This window comes from Ursus maritimus, unplaced genomic scaffold (assembly GCF_017311325.1).
Source record: "Ursus maritimus isolate PB19 unplaced genomic scaffold, ASM1731132v1 scaffold_21, whole genome shotgun sequence".
Taxonomy (NCBI): domain Eukaryota; kingdom Metazoa; phylum Chordata; class Mammalia; order Carnivora; family Ursidae; genus Ursus; species Ursus maritimus.
Window position 1 is genome coordinate 51,012,935 of NW_024424564.1, and position 13,453 is coordinate 51,026,387.

The following is a 13,453-nucleotide window of genomic DNA, read 5'->3' on the forward strand; positions in this document are numbered from 1 at the left end:
CAGGGGGCGCCTGGGTGGCTCAGTCGTTAAGCGTCTGCCTTCGGCTCAGGGCGTGATCCTGGCATTCTGGGATCGAGCCCCACATCAGGCTCCTCTGCTGGGAAGCTGCTTCTTCCTCTCCCACTCCCCCTGCTTGTGTTCCCTCTCTCGCTGGTTGTCTCGCTCTCTGTCAAATAAATAAATAAAATCTTAAGGAAAAAAAAAAAAAAGACCCTGCTTCCAGTCCTTTTGGATATATACCCAGAAGGGAGGTTGCTGGATCACGTGCTAAGTTCATTTTAATTCTTTGAGGAACTGCCCTACTGTTTTCCATGGTGGCTACTCCAGTTTATATTCTCACCAACAGGGCACAAGGATTTCCATTTCTTCCGTATCCTTGCTGATATACATTTTCTGGGTTTGCTTTCATTTTTGTTTTAAATAGCAGCCACCCTAAGGGATGGGATAAAAAAGCACAGTCAAGGACTTTGATGGAACCCCAGCCCCTTGCTCCCAGAGCCATCGTGACCCCCCCCCCAGCCTCTGTGGAAGCCAGGCCCCCACCGGTCCCAGGCCCAGGCTCTGACAGACCAGCAGGCCCTGCCCTGCGGCAGGCACAGACCCAGCTACCCAGGCTGCCCCACCCTCAGAGCCTCCAGCAGCCCCAAAGCCACCCCCAGGCTCTGGCTGATCAGTGTTTCTGGCACCCCTACCTCAGCACCTTGCAGAATGGAGGCCAGAAGGCTGGGCTTGGTCCAGAGAGAACCCGGTTCAGGACTGAGCACCTACCAAGGGTGGGGAGGGGCTGCCCACTGGGGCCCAGCTCTCGGGGCCAAAGGAGTAGAGTCTCTGGGGGCTCAGAAATGGGGAGAACAGCGATGGGGAGGGGGTGGAAAGCGGGATGCCCCGCTGCAAAGAGCCCTCTCGGTAATAGCCTCTTTCTGGGTCCTTGTCCAGGAGTGGGACACAACCCCTGGTGGGCTGAGAGCTCTGTTCAGTGGGTCATGACCAACATTAAAAAACAAACATTAATTTATTCAACAAATAATTGCTGAACGCCTACCCCAGGCTTGGCTCCAGTGGGAACGGCACGCATGCCTGCGGGCAGAGGATGGTAAGTGAGTAAATGACCAGGTGGTGGGTAAAGAGAATACACAAGGCTCCGTGGGGCCAGCGACTTCCAACCTCCCCAGGCCTGCTCCTGGCGGCCTTCCTTCCACCCCCTTGTCTGCAAGTTTCTTCTGTCAGTCCTCTTTCCTTCCTCTCTTTTCTTCAAAATCAATGGGGTATCTTCTCAGGCCCAGGCCCCTCGCACACCTGTCCTTTCCTGCCGTCCTTCGCCAGTCCTTCGCCATGCTCTCCCCCAGAGCGTCTCTACCTCCTCTCCCACACACCAAGACCCCCTCACCGTCCACGTGGTTGAGCAGGAAAGAGCACTGGGTTAGGAGTCCCACAGACTTGCCTTCGAATCTCAGTCCTACCAGCTCTCTGGCTGTGGAACCCTGGGCAGAAAACGCAGCCCCTGAGCCCCTTGGTTTTCTATTTCATGAGTCTTGTCCCAGGCTTAGCACACAACAGGGAACCTGGCCCAGGGGTAGTCGGAAGGGCCTAGAATGCTGTGTGGCCCTGTCCAGGAGTCTGGGCTGTGGGGAGCTGGGCCCAGCCTCCTTCCGTCCCCAGGTCAGGGCTGGAGTGGGGTAGCTGAATGAGGAAGGGGTTTGGGGACACCTGGGTCACATTGCCTCTGCAGCCTCATCTAGCTAGGTGACCTAGGCGGTGGCTCACGCATGCAGCAGAGGGTGGAGACCATTCCTGAGAGGACCTTTCTGACGTGAAAGCCGTCCAACTTCTGTGCCACCTTCTGGAGAGAATCTTCAGCATCTGGAGCTGGTGGGACGCAAAGGCCACTCCTCACGGGCTGCTCCTCAGTGAAGGGCCAGCCGGGTGGGCAGTTCTGTGGGGGGCCCAGCTTTCAATTCCAACCCCCCTCCTTCCCTTCCCTTCCCTTCCTGCACCTGCAGGGACCCCACCCCGTTGCCCTCACGCTGGGCTCCCCCACTGTCCCCGCGCCCTGGGGGGTCCCAGGTGTTCAGACCCTCCACCAGGTAAGGCTGAGTAGGTGTTCAGTCAGCGGTAGAGGAAAAACAATGACAAAAGAATCGATTTATATCCCTGAAAGCCGCCCACAAGCTGTGGTTTTTGAATACTTAGCCTCCCTGCGTGCTCTGTTCCTCTTTAAAATAGAACCAGCTGGGGGCTGCAGGCCACGTGGAGCCCAGTTCGGCAAGGAGCCGGGCGCAGGGGGCGGCTTCTAGAAGCATTCGTGTTGCTGTTATTATTCATTATTAATGAAAGAGAAGCACTCAGATGAGGACCACACGCTGTGTGTGTGTGTGTGTGTGTGTGTGTGTGTGTGTGTGTGTGTGTCTCGCCGTTCACCCCACAGCAGGACACAGAATTGGTGGGTTGGAATGGGGGTTGAGGGGTTGGAGGGAGAGCCTAGAGTCCAATAGAGTCCAAACCTTCTCTCCAGACAAATCTCAGATTCATGGGAAATCGCCCGCCCCACCCCCCACCCCGTGTTAAGGGCCCCCCAGCACCAACACAAAGCCAGTGAGAGAGATAGAGGGCTCCTCGTCCCAAGAGCCAGGGCCTGCCCCCGCCCCTCCAGTGCCAGTAAGGCTCAGGAATGGAGCCCTCGCCCACATGGGTACCCGGTCCTCCGTATTGCCGGTGCTGGGAGCACTGCGGGATGGAGGGAGGGGACGCCAGATGTTGGAGGGGATGTGAGCCCAGGTCTGGGGGACTCCGAGTTTGCAGCAGCTAGAGGCAGCAGGCTGTGCACAACCAGTGGGGGAAGGCCGAGTGTGCGGGGCAGGGCTGTGGACTTTGAAGGCTGAGAAGTGCGGATGCAGCCAGTCACCTGTCTGCCCCGCCCCTGCCTGCGACTTCTGGTCTGTGCCCCTCACGACCAGAAGGACAGAGAGAAGAACAGCTCCCTGTACGAGTGTGCAGCTGGAACACCCAGACCTCTCCCAGCCCTGGGGCTCCTCTCTCTCAGAAGAAAAGGTCTGGATACCAGATTATCTCTTCTGGGCCCGGGCTCGGCTGTCGGGGCTCCAGGGCCTTGGTGTCTCCATCGAGAAGGGTCTGAGCACCTCACCTTGCAGCACTTTTGACAAGAGGGAATTGAAACAACCTGCGTGAGGGGATGGACCCTAACGTAATGAGCCCTCGGTCCTCCCTCCAGCCCCCCCACGCTCCACCCCTCACCCCCCCCCAATGGTACCAGAGGCAGCTGTATCAGACAAGGGAGGGAGGAGGAAAGCATCTGCGGGGGGCAGGCAGGGATGGGGTGTTGGGAAGGAGACCAGAGTTAAAGTTCCTGCCAATGAATTAAGCTACGGGACCTCAGGCAGGAAAGTGTAAGGCCAGGTCCACACTGCGGGTCTACACCGCGGTATCCGCCAAGTCCTGCGGAGGCCCTCTAAGGTTGACACCTGTTCAGCGCCAAAGGAAACTGAGGCTGGCAGCGGGGAGAAGGCCGGTGGAGATGAGGAGGCCTGCCCAGGCCCCGCAGTGCGTCTGGGGTCAGCACAGACCTGACTCGGGCCCTGCAGAAGGTTCCCCTGGGCAGATGGTCTGAAATAGGCACACGGTCGCGAATGGGCTGCTCTGGGTTTCATTTTTCTCCTCTGCCCTGAACTTCCAATTTCACCCCCCAAAAAGACCCACGTATCAAAGAAGGATTCAGGCCCCTGTGCTGTTTGTGGGTCCTTTTCCCAGTTTCAGCCTCCTCTCTGGATGCTGAGTCCCCTGAGGGCGGGGGCTTTCTACACCCCGTGCCGTTCCCAGAATCAGGCTGCTCAGTGGAGATGCCACAGGGAGGTTCGGGAATGAATGAATGACCTTGAAATTGGGAATTGGACATAACTGAGTTCAAAATTTTTTTTAAACTGATTTTTTCTTTCATTTTTTAAAAAGATTTTATTTATTTATTTGACAGAGCGAGAGAGAGGCGCAAGCAGGGGGAGCGGCAGGCAGAGGGAGAAGCAGGCTCCCCGCTGAGCAAGAAGCCCGGATGCAGGACTCAGTGCCAGGACCCTGGGATCATGACCTGAGCTGAAGGCAGCTGCTTAACTGACTGAGCCACCCAGGCGTCCCATGAGTTGAAATTTTTTGGGTGTGGTTTTTGGTTTTGGGTTGGTTTGTTTGCAGTGTGACTTTAGGCCTGTTGCTGAACCTCTCCGAAGTCAGCTTCCTCATCTGTGAAATGGGCTCACAGTACAAATTTCACCCGATTACACAAGAGAAATAAAATAAACCCTCACGGGCCAAATGCAGGCTGAGCTGTCAGCTGTCAGCCCCCAGCGGTCGCCAAGCCCAGGCCTCCTCCTGGCTCACAGAGAGCTCAGCCTGGTCATTGAGGGGATGAGCCGTCCTGCCACCTGGCTTAGCCAGCAGCTCCCTCCTTCTGAGGCAAAGAGCCAGACCTGCTTTGACCGTCCAGCCTTCATACCTGTGCTCGTACAATTCCTTCTCCCCAGCCTGCCCTTTAGCGAAGTATCTGGGCGCTAGAAGATACACATTTGGCATGTTTCAAGGTAGTTGCCAGGCTGCCCTCCGAGCTGCATCTATGTGTATTCCCAGCACAGCTGCCCAGGAAGACGGGGCTCCCCATTCCTCATACCTTTGCAACACTGCGTGTCATCAAAAGCTTGATTGCTGGGTGGTATCTTTGTCGCTTTTATTTGCATTTCTCTCTTTACTAGTGGGGAAATCGTAACACATACACTTCCTCAGAAGAGAGGATAAGATGACAGAACATTAAGGAAAAAGAAATTATTTTTCTATGGAAGAAAGATGCCAAAAACGCTGTGTTCCCCACTCCTCCCCACCGCCGCCGGGGTCCTCCTCATTTTTCGAGGCTGGAGCAGGGATGTTTGAGACAGCTGTGACTAGCAGTCCTGAGACGGGGAACCCTGCAGGCCTGGAAGGAGACATGAGGTCCCTCTCTGCGGGGCCCCCCATACCTGCCTGACCTCATTTTCCTCCTCTGTAAAATGGGAACAGCTGTACTTGTCCCATAGGTTGTGGTGAGAATGGGAAGGAGTGGGGAAGGGAACATTCACTCATCTGTGGACCAGATAGCTATTGAGGGCCCTCATGTGGGGTGCAAGGGAGTGAAAGTGTACCTGGGCTCCGCCCTCTTGGAGCGTATAGACCACAGGACGCCCGACCGGGAGAGGTCCTTCTGAGGGTGTCCCATCCCCCAGAGCAGAGGTGTGGACAGCAGCTGCCCTGACACCGGGGCCAGCCCATCCTTCTGGAACATGGGTGTGTGAGCTGCTGGAACCTGCCGTTATTGTTTTGAAAAAAATCTGCTATCACACCGATAAACTCAGCTGTCAGAAGGGATGTTATTTCTAGGTGAAGGGAGATTCTGCAGGACCAGGACTCCTTCCTGCCCACAGCCACGTGGGCCTGGGCCCTCCCACCAGACTTGACTCGAGTGATAACCTGGGGCCTTGAACCCGCCCCTGGCAGGGAATAGCGGTCGCCGGCGCTGCAGGATGCCCACGCCGGCCACCCGAGGCCCCCACAATGCCTCAGGGGCACCTATCACCCCCTCCCTGACCTCGGATTCCTGGAATTGTCTGATGGAGTGGAGGCCTGTTCTCCGTCCCTCTGACAGGTTGCATGAGATTAGGTTATTTTGGTCACCCGAGCCATTTGGTTTTTGGCCCGAACTCGCGTCTATTAAATTCTTGGGGCACTGAGTGAGTGGCCTGGCTGGTTAAGCCTCCGTAATCTGCTCTGAAATGCACCGGTCCTGTTTTCAATTCTGATGCTATCCCTGTCCCCAGCAAAGCTGGCCCCTCCACTTCCACCACGGGCTGGGGCTCCGCCTGCCAAGTACTCCTGGCAGCCAAAAATCTGGGGCTTAATTAGAATCCTCGCTCTTGGCTGTTTGGAGTCTGATGCGATGGGCTTTGTCTCGTTCAATTTCATTTTGTAGTATCAAGTTTTAATTCACATTCCAGGAAGCGTAGAAATCTTAAGCGTTCAGCCGGATGCGTATTTTATACGTATGTATCCCACGATCACCACCGGTACCACCCCAGAACGTTCCCTCATGTCCCTGCCCAGCCAACACCCGTCCCCACCTCGAGACCCAGCCACTAGTCTCACCTCTATCACCATAGATTAGTTTCCCCTGTTGTTGAACTGCATAGAAATGGAATTGCACAGTACGTTCTCTGTTATGTCTGGCTCCTTTCACTCGTCATAACGTCTATTAAAAAGTTACTGTTTTGTGGCCAGCAACATAATAGATGTTCACTGGAAAACTTGCAAATAATGTACAAGAGGTAGAAAAAAACTGCTTGATAATATCCACAGCTATTAACCACACTCGACCTTCTGGTATGTTCCTTATAGACCTTTCAAGGCAAATGAGAAATTTTCTTCAACTGAAATCAGCTCATATGATGCATATTATCCTATAGCATCGGTTTTCTCATTCAGCACGGCCGAGGTCCAGGTGTCTCTCTGTGTCAGCACACACAGATGTACCTCACGCTTCCCACGGCTGCGTAGGACGACACTGTTCGTCCCCCGCGGATGGAGATTTCGGTTGGCTCCCATATCTGATTTTCTCTCGTTTACCCATCTCTCTTACTCCCTGGACGATAGGCTTCGTAAGAGCAGAAAACTCACCCGTCTGTGCGCGGCTCCCTCCCCAGCACTGAGTAGTATGTGTGTTGAGTGAATGGACAAGTTGCAGCGAACACACTTGTGCACACGTCTGTGAAAACTAGCTTAATTTTGTTTGCAAGAAAATTCCTAAAATTGGGATTGTTGGCCCCCAAAGAATACACATTCTTAGGGTTTTTTTTTGTTGTTTCTCTAAATTGCCAAATTGGGAGCACCTGGGTGGCTCTGTGGGTTGAGCGTCTGCCTTCAGCTCAGGTCATGATCCCAGGGTCCTGGGATCGAGCCTCACATTAGGCTCCCTCCTTAGCGGGGAGTCTGCTTCTCCCGCTCCCTCTGCTTCTCCCTCTCCCTCTGCTCCTCCCCCCGCCAATGCTCTCCCTCAAGTGCTCATTCACTCTCTCTCTCCGATAAATAAATAAAATAGAAAAAAATAAAAATAAATTAAATAAATATAAATTGCCAAATCACCTTCCAGAAAGATCTGTTTAATTATGTGTTCACTCTACTCATTTTTAGCAAACACCTACTCTGTGCAGGACGGTGTCCCAGGTGCTGGGGGTACCGCGGTGAGCAGTCTGTGTGTTTGTGGAGCCCGTGTGCACCCCCACATATTGGGAAGGCCCAAGGCCACTTTCCCACTGCCCAAGCTCACTCAGTTCCCACGTGCTTTTGAAACATTCCCTGTTGGGTGAGAAGGGACAGTTCATCCTCATGGGGTTTCGTTTGATTTGAGAGAGAGAGAGAGCGCGTGCGCCAGAGGAGGGGAGGGGCATAGGGAGAGAGAGAGAGAGCGCATCTCAAGCAGGCTCCACACCCAGTGCAGTGCCTGATGTGGGACTGGATCTCATGACCCTGAGATCATGACCTGAGCTGAACCCAAGAGTCAGATGCTTAACCGACTGAGCCACCCAGGCGCCCCCGCATCAGTGTTTTTAATTACATTTCCATGATTACCTCTAAAGGTGAAGATCATCTTATTCATTCTCCAGTCATTTGTATTTTATTACCAAATCAAAGTCTCTGAGGATACAGCAGTGCAAAAAGTAGAGGATAGACAAAAATCCCTGTCCTTGTGGAGCTTATAGGCCAGCTGGGGGAGACATACAATAAACAAAGCTAAGAACTATAGTGATGCAGAAGAGGCAATACATGCAGGAGCGGGTTAGAAAGGACTCCAGGGAGTCAAGGATCGCAACCTTTTGTGGGAGTGGGAGGGGAGGCCTTACAGAGACGAGAGGACACACGTGCAGATTGCTGATGGAGAGCCATCCAGACAGAGGAGACAGCAGGTGTGAAGTCCCGGAGGCAGCCGTGAACTTGTGTTTGACGGACAGCAAGGACGCCAGTGTGGCCAGAACAGAATGAGCAATGACATAAGGAGTTGAAAATGAGGCCGGAAAGGTAACGTTGGGTTGGGTTAGGTGGGGCCTTGAGGATTTTGATTTTTTTTTTTTTAAGATTTTATTTATTTATTTGACAGAGAGAGAGAGACAGCCAGCGAGAGAGGGAACACAAGCAGGGGGAGTGGGAGAGGAAGAAGCAGGCTCATAGCAGAGGAGCCTGATGTGGGGCTCAATCCCAGAACGCTGGGATCACGCCCTGAGCCGAAGGCAGACGCTTAACCGCTGCGCCACCCAGGCGCCCCAAGGATTTTGATTTTTATGTTTAATTTTTTAAAAATATTTTATTTATTTGAGAAAGAGAGAACATGAGTTGTGGGGAGAGGGAGAGAGAAGCAGACTCCCCTCTGCGCAGGGAGCCCGACACGGGGCTCCATTCCCAGGACCCTGGGATCATGACCTGAGCCAAAGGTAGACGCTTCACCAACTGAGCCACCCAGGTGCCCCGGACTTTGGCCTTTACTCTGCGTAAGAGAGCCCTGGGAAAATGGGAGCAATGGAAGAACGCAAGCCACTAGGAAGGATCCACTTCCTATGGGTGTGTAGGGCAGGGGACTCACGAGGTGCCAGCTGTTGGCAGCTGGCCTCCCCCAGAGGGAGTGATCCAAGGGAGCAAGAGCCAGGAGAGAGGTATCCTGTTCGCATCTGGCTTTGGAAATCCCATAAGGTCCCTTCTGCCACATTATATTCATTAAAAAGGGGTCCCTGAAGACGGGCGCCTGGTTGGCTCAGTCGGTAGCTCCTTGAAGTCTATGGGCTGTCCACCTCTGTTCCCTCAAGTTCCCTGGGGCCTCAGCCCTCTGTTTTTGGACACCTTTGTCCCAGCTCTTGGTAGCACAACCGTCCTGCCTAGCACTGTGGCCTCCCTCCACGGCCCCGAGGCTCCGGGGCTGGCCCTTGGATGCCCCCGCCAGCTCCTCACTCGCAGCGGGGCTGGTTGAGTGGAGCGGGCATGAGGCTGGGAGGGGCTCAGGAGTTCCGCGGCCAGGAGGCCTTGGGCCCTGCCCATTTCCAGGGGTTTGCTACAAATGGAGGACCCTAGGAGGCCCAAGATACCCTTCTGTGAGTTCACGGCTGCGAGGAGACTCCCGCCAAAGTCTTGGGAGAGATCTGAGGGAAGTGGCAGCTGGGCTAAGTGAGCTCTCTGGGTATCCAAGACATAACTCAAGCAGCTAAGAGCAGCCTTGTTTTCCAAAATAATCCTACTGGGGCGCCTGAGTGGCTCCGTTGGTTAAGCGTCTGCCTTCAGTTCAGGTCATGATCTCAGGGACCTGGGATGGAGCCCCGCATTGGGGCTCCCTGCTCAGCGGGGAGCCTGCTTCTCCCTCTCCCTCTGCTGCTCCCCCTGCTTATGCTCTCTCCCTCTCCCTCCCTCTCTCTCTCTCAAGTAAAATAAATAAAACCTTAAAAAGAAATTCTTACTACCACTGAATCTTGCCTCCCAAAAACCTCCCTATGGCCCAGAGAAGTATCTGGCTCCAGGCTCTGGGCACCCAGGTATCCTTCCCCACCTCCAACTTCCTCTCAATCTCCAGCCGCCCCCCTTCTGCCGGGACCCACAGATGCTTGGCTCTGGCCATAGGCCTTGATCTCAGTCATCCCTGAAAGCTCCCTGGGAATCCCCAGAGAAGCCAAGTGCCATCTGCTGTCACACAGCCTGGACTCCAGATTCCTGTGCCCTGGGGTCCCCATGGCTGCATGGTTACACAGCCCTACCCTGACCTGCGTAGACTCTGCCTACACCTGGCCAGAGGCAATTCCAGGCAAGGCGGCCTGGGGTGTGTGTGTGTGCGCGCGCGCGCGCGCGCGCGCGGGGGGTGGGGGGTGGGGGGGGTGGGTGTCTCTTAACCCAATGCCCAGGGAAACGCCCCACCGTGCAAAGGTTCAACTCCCCCACCCGGGACCACCATGTGACTGCACTCCCAGGGGGACCAACCCCCTTCGGTTCCTGGAGCATGCCCCCACCATCCCCCCCACAGCTCCACAGACAACAGCCTGAATATGCACGCATACCTCTCCCCTACCCCAGCTTGTAAAGCAGCAGGACCTCCCCCTACCCTCCCTTAGAGAAGAAAAGGAAGCTGCGAGCTGCCATAGAAACTATTTTAAAATGTGGTTCGAGGGGAAGAAATGATGTAAGGACAGAGGGAGGAAGTAGACCTAAAATAGAGAAGCCCTGAGGTGCTCATCCTCGCTCACGCGCTGGCTCCGCGAGTACTGATTGAGCGCTCCCGCTCCGAGCCCGGAACACACCAAGTCCGTCTTAGCCTCAGCAGGGAGTCAGACCACAGGCGGATATATTTGTAAATAAATGTACGTGAGAGCAGAGGTGCTGTGGAGGAAGGTAAAGCCAAGCAGGTAACAAGGGACACTAGCCGCCCAACCAGCGCCTGAGTCACCTGGGACAGTGCTGGCTGCCATCCTCGCAAGAACCCTATGAGCTGCGTGTTGCTGTCCCCGTTTCCTGGAAAGTGAGAGACACTTTGGCTTCCAGGCCTTAGGCTGTGTTCCTGCTCACAGAGCTGGGAGGGGAAGTCCCTCCCCCACATCCCAGCACATCCACGCCCCTCCATCCTACAGCTCAGCGGCTCTCTCTGAGCCTCAGTCTCCTGGCCTGAGAAATGGGAATGCAGTGGGGTTCCCAGAGGCTTCCCAACAGCTCCATCCATGGAGGGCCGCGCTAACTGTGGGATACAGTACAGTATGTGCCGAACAAAGTGGAGCAGATGCTGCCGCCGGCCAGCTGCAGGGGGGAGGGGCAGCGGGGCCTTTCTACCAGGTGGATGGAGGCTAGGCACTCTCCGAGACTCAGGGCTCTCCAATACCAGTTCACATGGCTGCCAGGTCAATTCCTGACGATCTAGTCCCTCTCCTGCTCAAAGCCCTTCCATGGCTCCCCAGTACCCACAGGACAATAGGACCAAACCCATCTTTCCCTTTTGGTCAAAATCCAGCCCCTTCTCCTAGCCCTCAAATCCAGCCCTTCAAAGACCTGTCCTTCCAGGAAGCCTTTCCTAATATGTTTGAGTCCTCTCTAAGGAGCTGGACTCAGTTTTCCCTCCTTTTCCCTCTCCTGACATCTGGCACTTTCTGCCAGAGACCCATTATGTATTTCAGTCCCGATTTTATCTCACTTGGAGCTAGGGATTTGCCATTGTCTCTGGCTCAGCTCCAGCCTGAGACAAGACCAAACAGTCTTCATCCTTGTCTTAAAAAAAAATTTTTTTTTGATTACCACGCTAATACACATTGTAGAGAAAATCTGGGAAATACAGAAAAGTACAGAAAAGCACAGGCAGAAAATTATACCACTTATCCTTATGCCCACAGATGACCACTATTCCCGTTTTGCAGTCCTATATTTCTTTCCAGACTTTTCTATGTGGATTTTTTCAAAATGTGGGACTGTACTGGACGCACTGATTTCTAAAAGTGTGTTATTTCATTAAATAAAAGATGCACCTCCAAGATCCTGTTTCTTTTGTGAACATGTCAAGTCGACCCCTTCAGTGAAAGCCTCTGGGTTCACTGAGCACCTACTGTGTGCCGGGCGCCACACCAAGGGCTTCCCGCGCTTTTATTCCCCCAGCAGCCCTGGGCGGTGGGAAACTTCACAGAGGCATTTGCCTGCGGCCACACAAGTCATAAAGGCAGGATCCAAACTCAGTGCTGAGTGACCCCACAGTCCTGGTTCTCACTTACCAGGCTGCAGGCTCGCTCGCCAGAAAGGGCTCATATTATACCCCAAATGAAATTCTGCTTCATTTGAAGGGGTTCACAGACCTCCTGAAGCCTAGCTACAAACCCCAAGTCACACAGGACAGAGGGACTTGGGTTCAAGCCCCAGCCTTCCAATCTCTTGGCTATGTGGCCTTGGACCCATTAGGACCCCTCTCTGAGGCTCAGTTTCCTCCTCTGTGCAACGGGGACACCCTACCTTGCAGGGGTGCAGGAGGGTTATATGAAATCACCCCGGCAATATGCCCAGCCCCCAGAGCTCTTGACAGCCTCTCACCCGGCAAAGGTGCCCCCATAAAACATTCACTGGGCTGGCGGGTGACAGGCCCGGAGGCTGGCACTTGGCAGATGCAGTTGGCCAACACTCCCCTTGGGGGGGGGGGTGCTCCTAACTCCTCCTCCTCCCCTCTCCTGCCGCCATGGGCAGGGGAATGCTCTTTCCTACGGATGGCCAATCCGTGCACTCAGTTCTCAGTCTTTGCCAGAAGGTTGCCTCCTCCTTCACCAAGTCTCCCGTGGCCACCCTGACTGGAAGACCTGCTCCTCCCCCACCCCACACACACTGCCGGGCTTCACTGTCCCTCCTTGAGCCCCTGTGTGTGCCAAGTTGCCCAATGCCCTATCTTCCTGTCGGCAGCTTTTGCCTCCACCGGCTCCAAGATTTGGATCGGCGCGCCGTGCTAGCATGTGTCCTCTCTAGAACCCCATCAGCTACCACCCTGCCTGGCATTGGGTGTCAATCAATATTTGTTAAATGAATGATCCAAAAAAAAAGTCATATCGAGGACAAAACTCAACCCTAAGTTGGGGCCGGAGGATCTACTGCACGGTGGAGCCCTAAACCACTGAGAGAAGGGGTCACAGCCTCAGCACAAGGGGTTGGTGGGTGCTGGAGGATCCCGGGGACCCTGGAGGCAGCTCCTTGGGATGGAGGCCCCCCTTTGCCCCTGGGAAGGAAAGAGCTGTCTCACCAGGCCATGGTGTTCTCTTAGAGAGCAGGACCCACAGCGCAATGGCCTGGGACAAGACAGCAAACCCCCATGGAGAAGAAGAAACTGAGGCCCAGGAGGTTTGAGCCCAGCTGTAGAGGGGTGAAAAGGGCACTGCAGGACCTGGGCTTGAAACTCTCTCTGCTGCCCGAGGGCTGGCTGGGTGGTCTCCAGCAATTGGCGTCCTTTTTTTTTTTTTTAAGATTTTATTTATTCATTTGAGAGAGAGGCAGAGAGGATGAGAGTGGGGGGAGGGGCAGAGGCAGAGGGAGAGGGGAAGCAGAAGCCCGCTGAGCGGGGAGCCGGAGACATGGGGCTCTATCCCAGGACCCCAAGATCATGACCTGAGCCAAAGTCAGACGCCTAACTGACTGAGTCACCCAGGAGCCCCTAGTTTTTTTTAAGTTTATTTATTTAAGTAATCTCTACACCCCAGGTGGGTCTCGAACCCAGGACCCGGAGATCAAGAGTCACACGCTCCTCTGACTGAGCTGATCAGGCGCCCTCCCCCCGCCTCCTTTGTTAGAACCTGTTTCTGGATCTGTAAAATGGGACCATAAGTTCTCTCTGGCCTGTTCTGGGACCCTTGGTGGGTGCTCGGATATCTGTGACACCAGGATGGAGATTCCT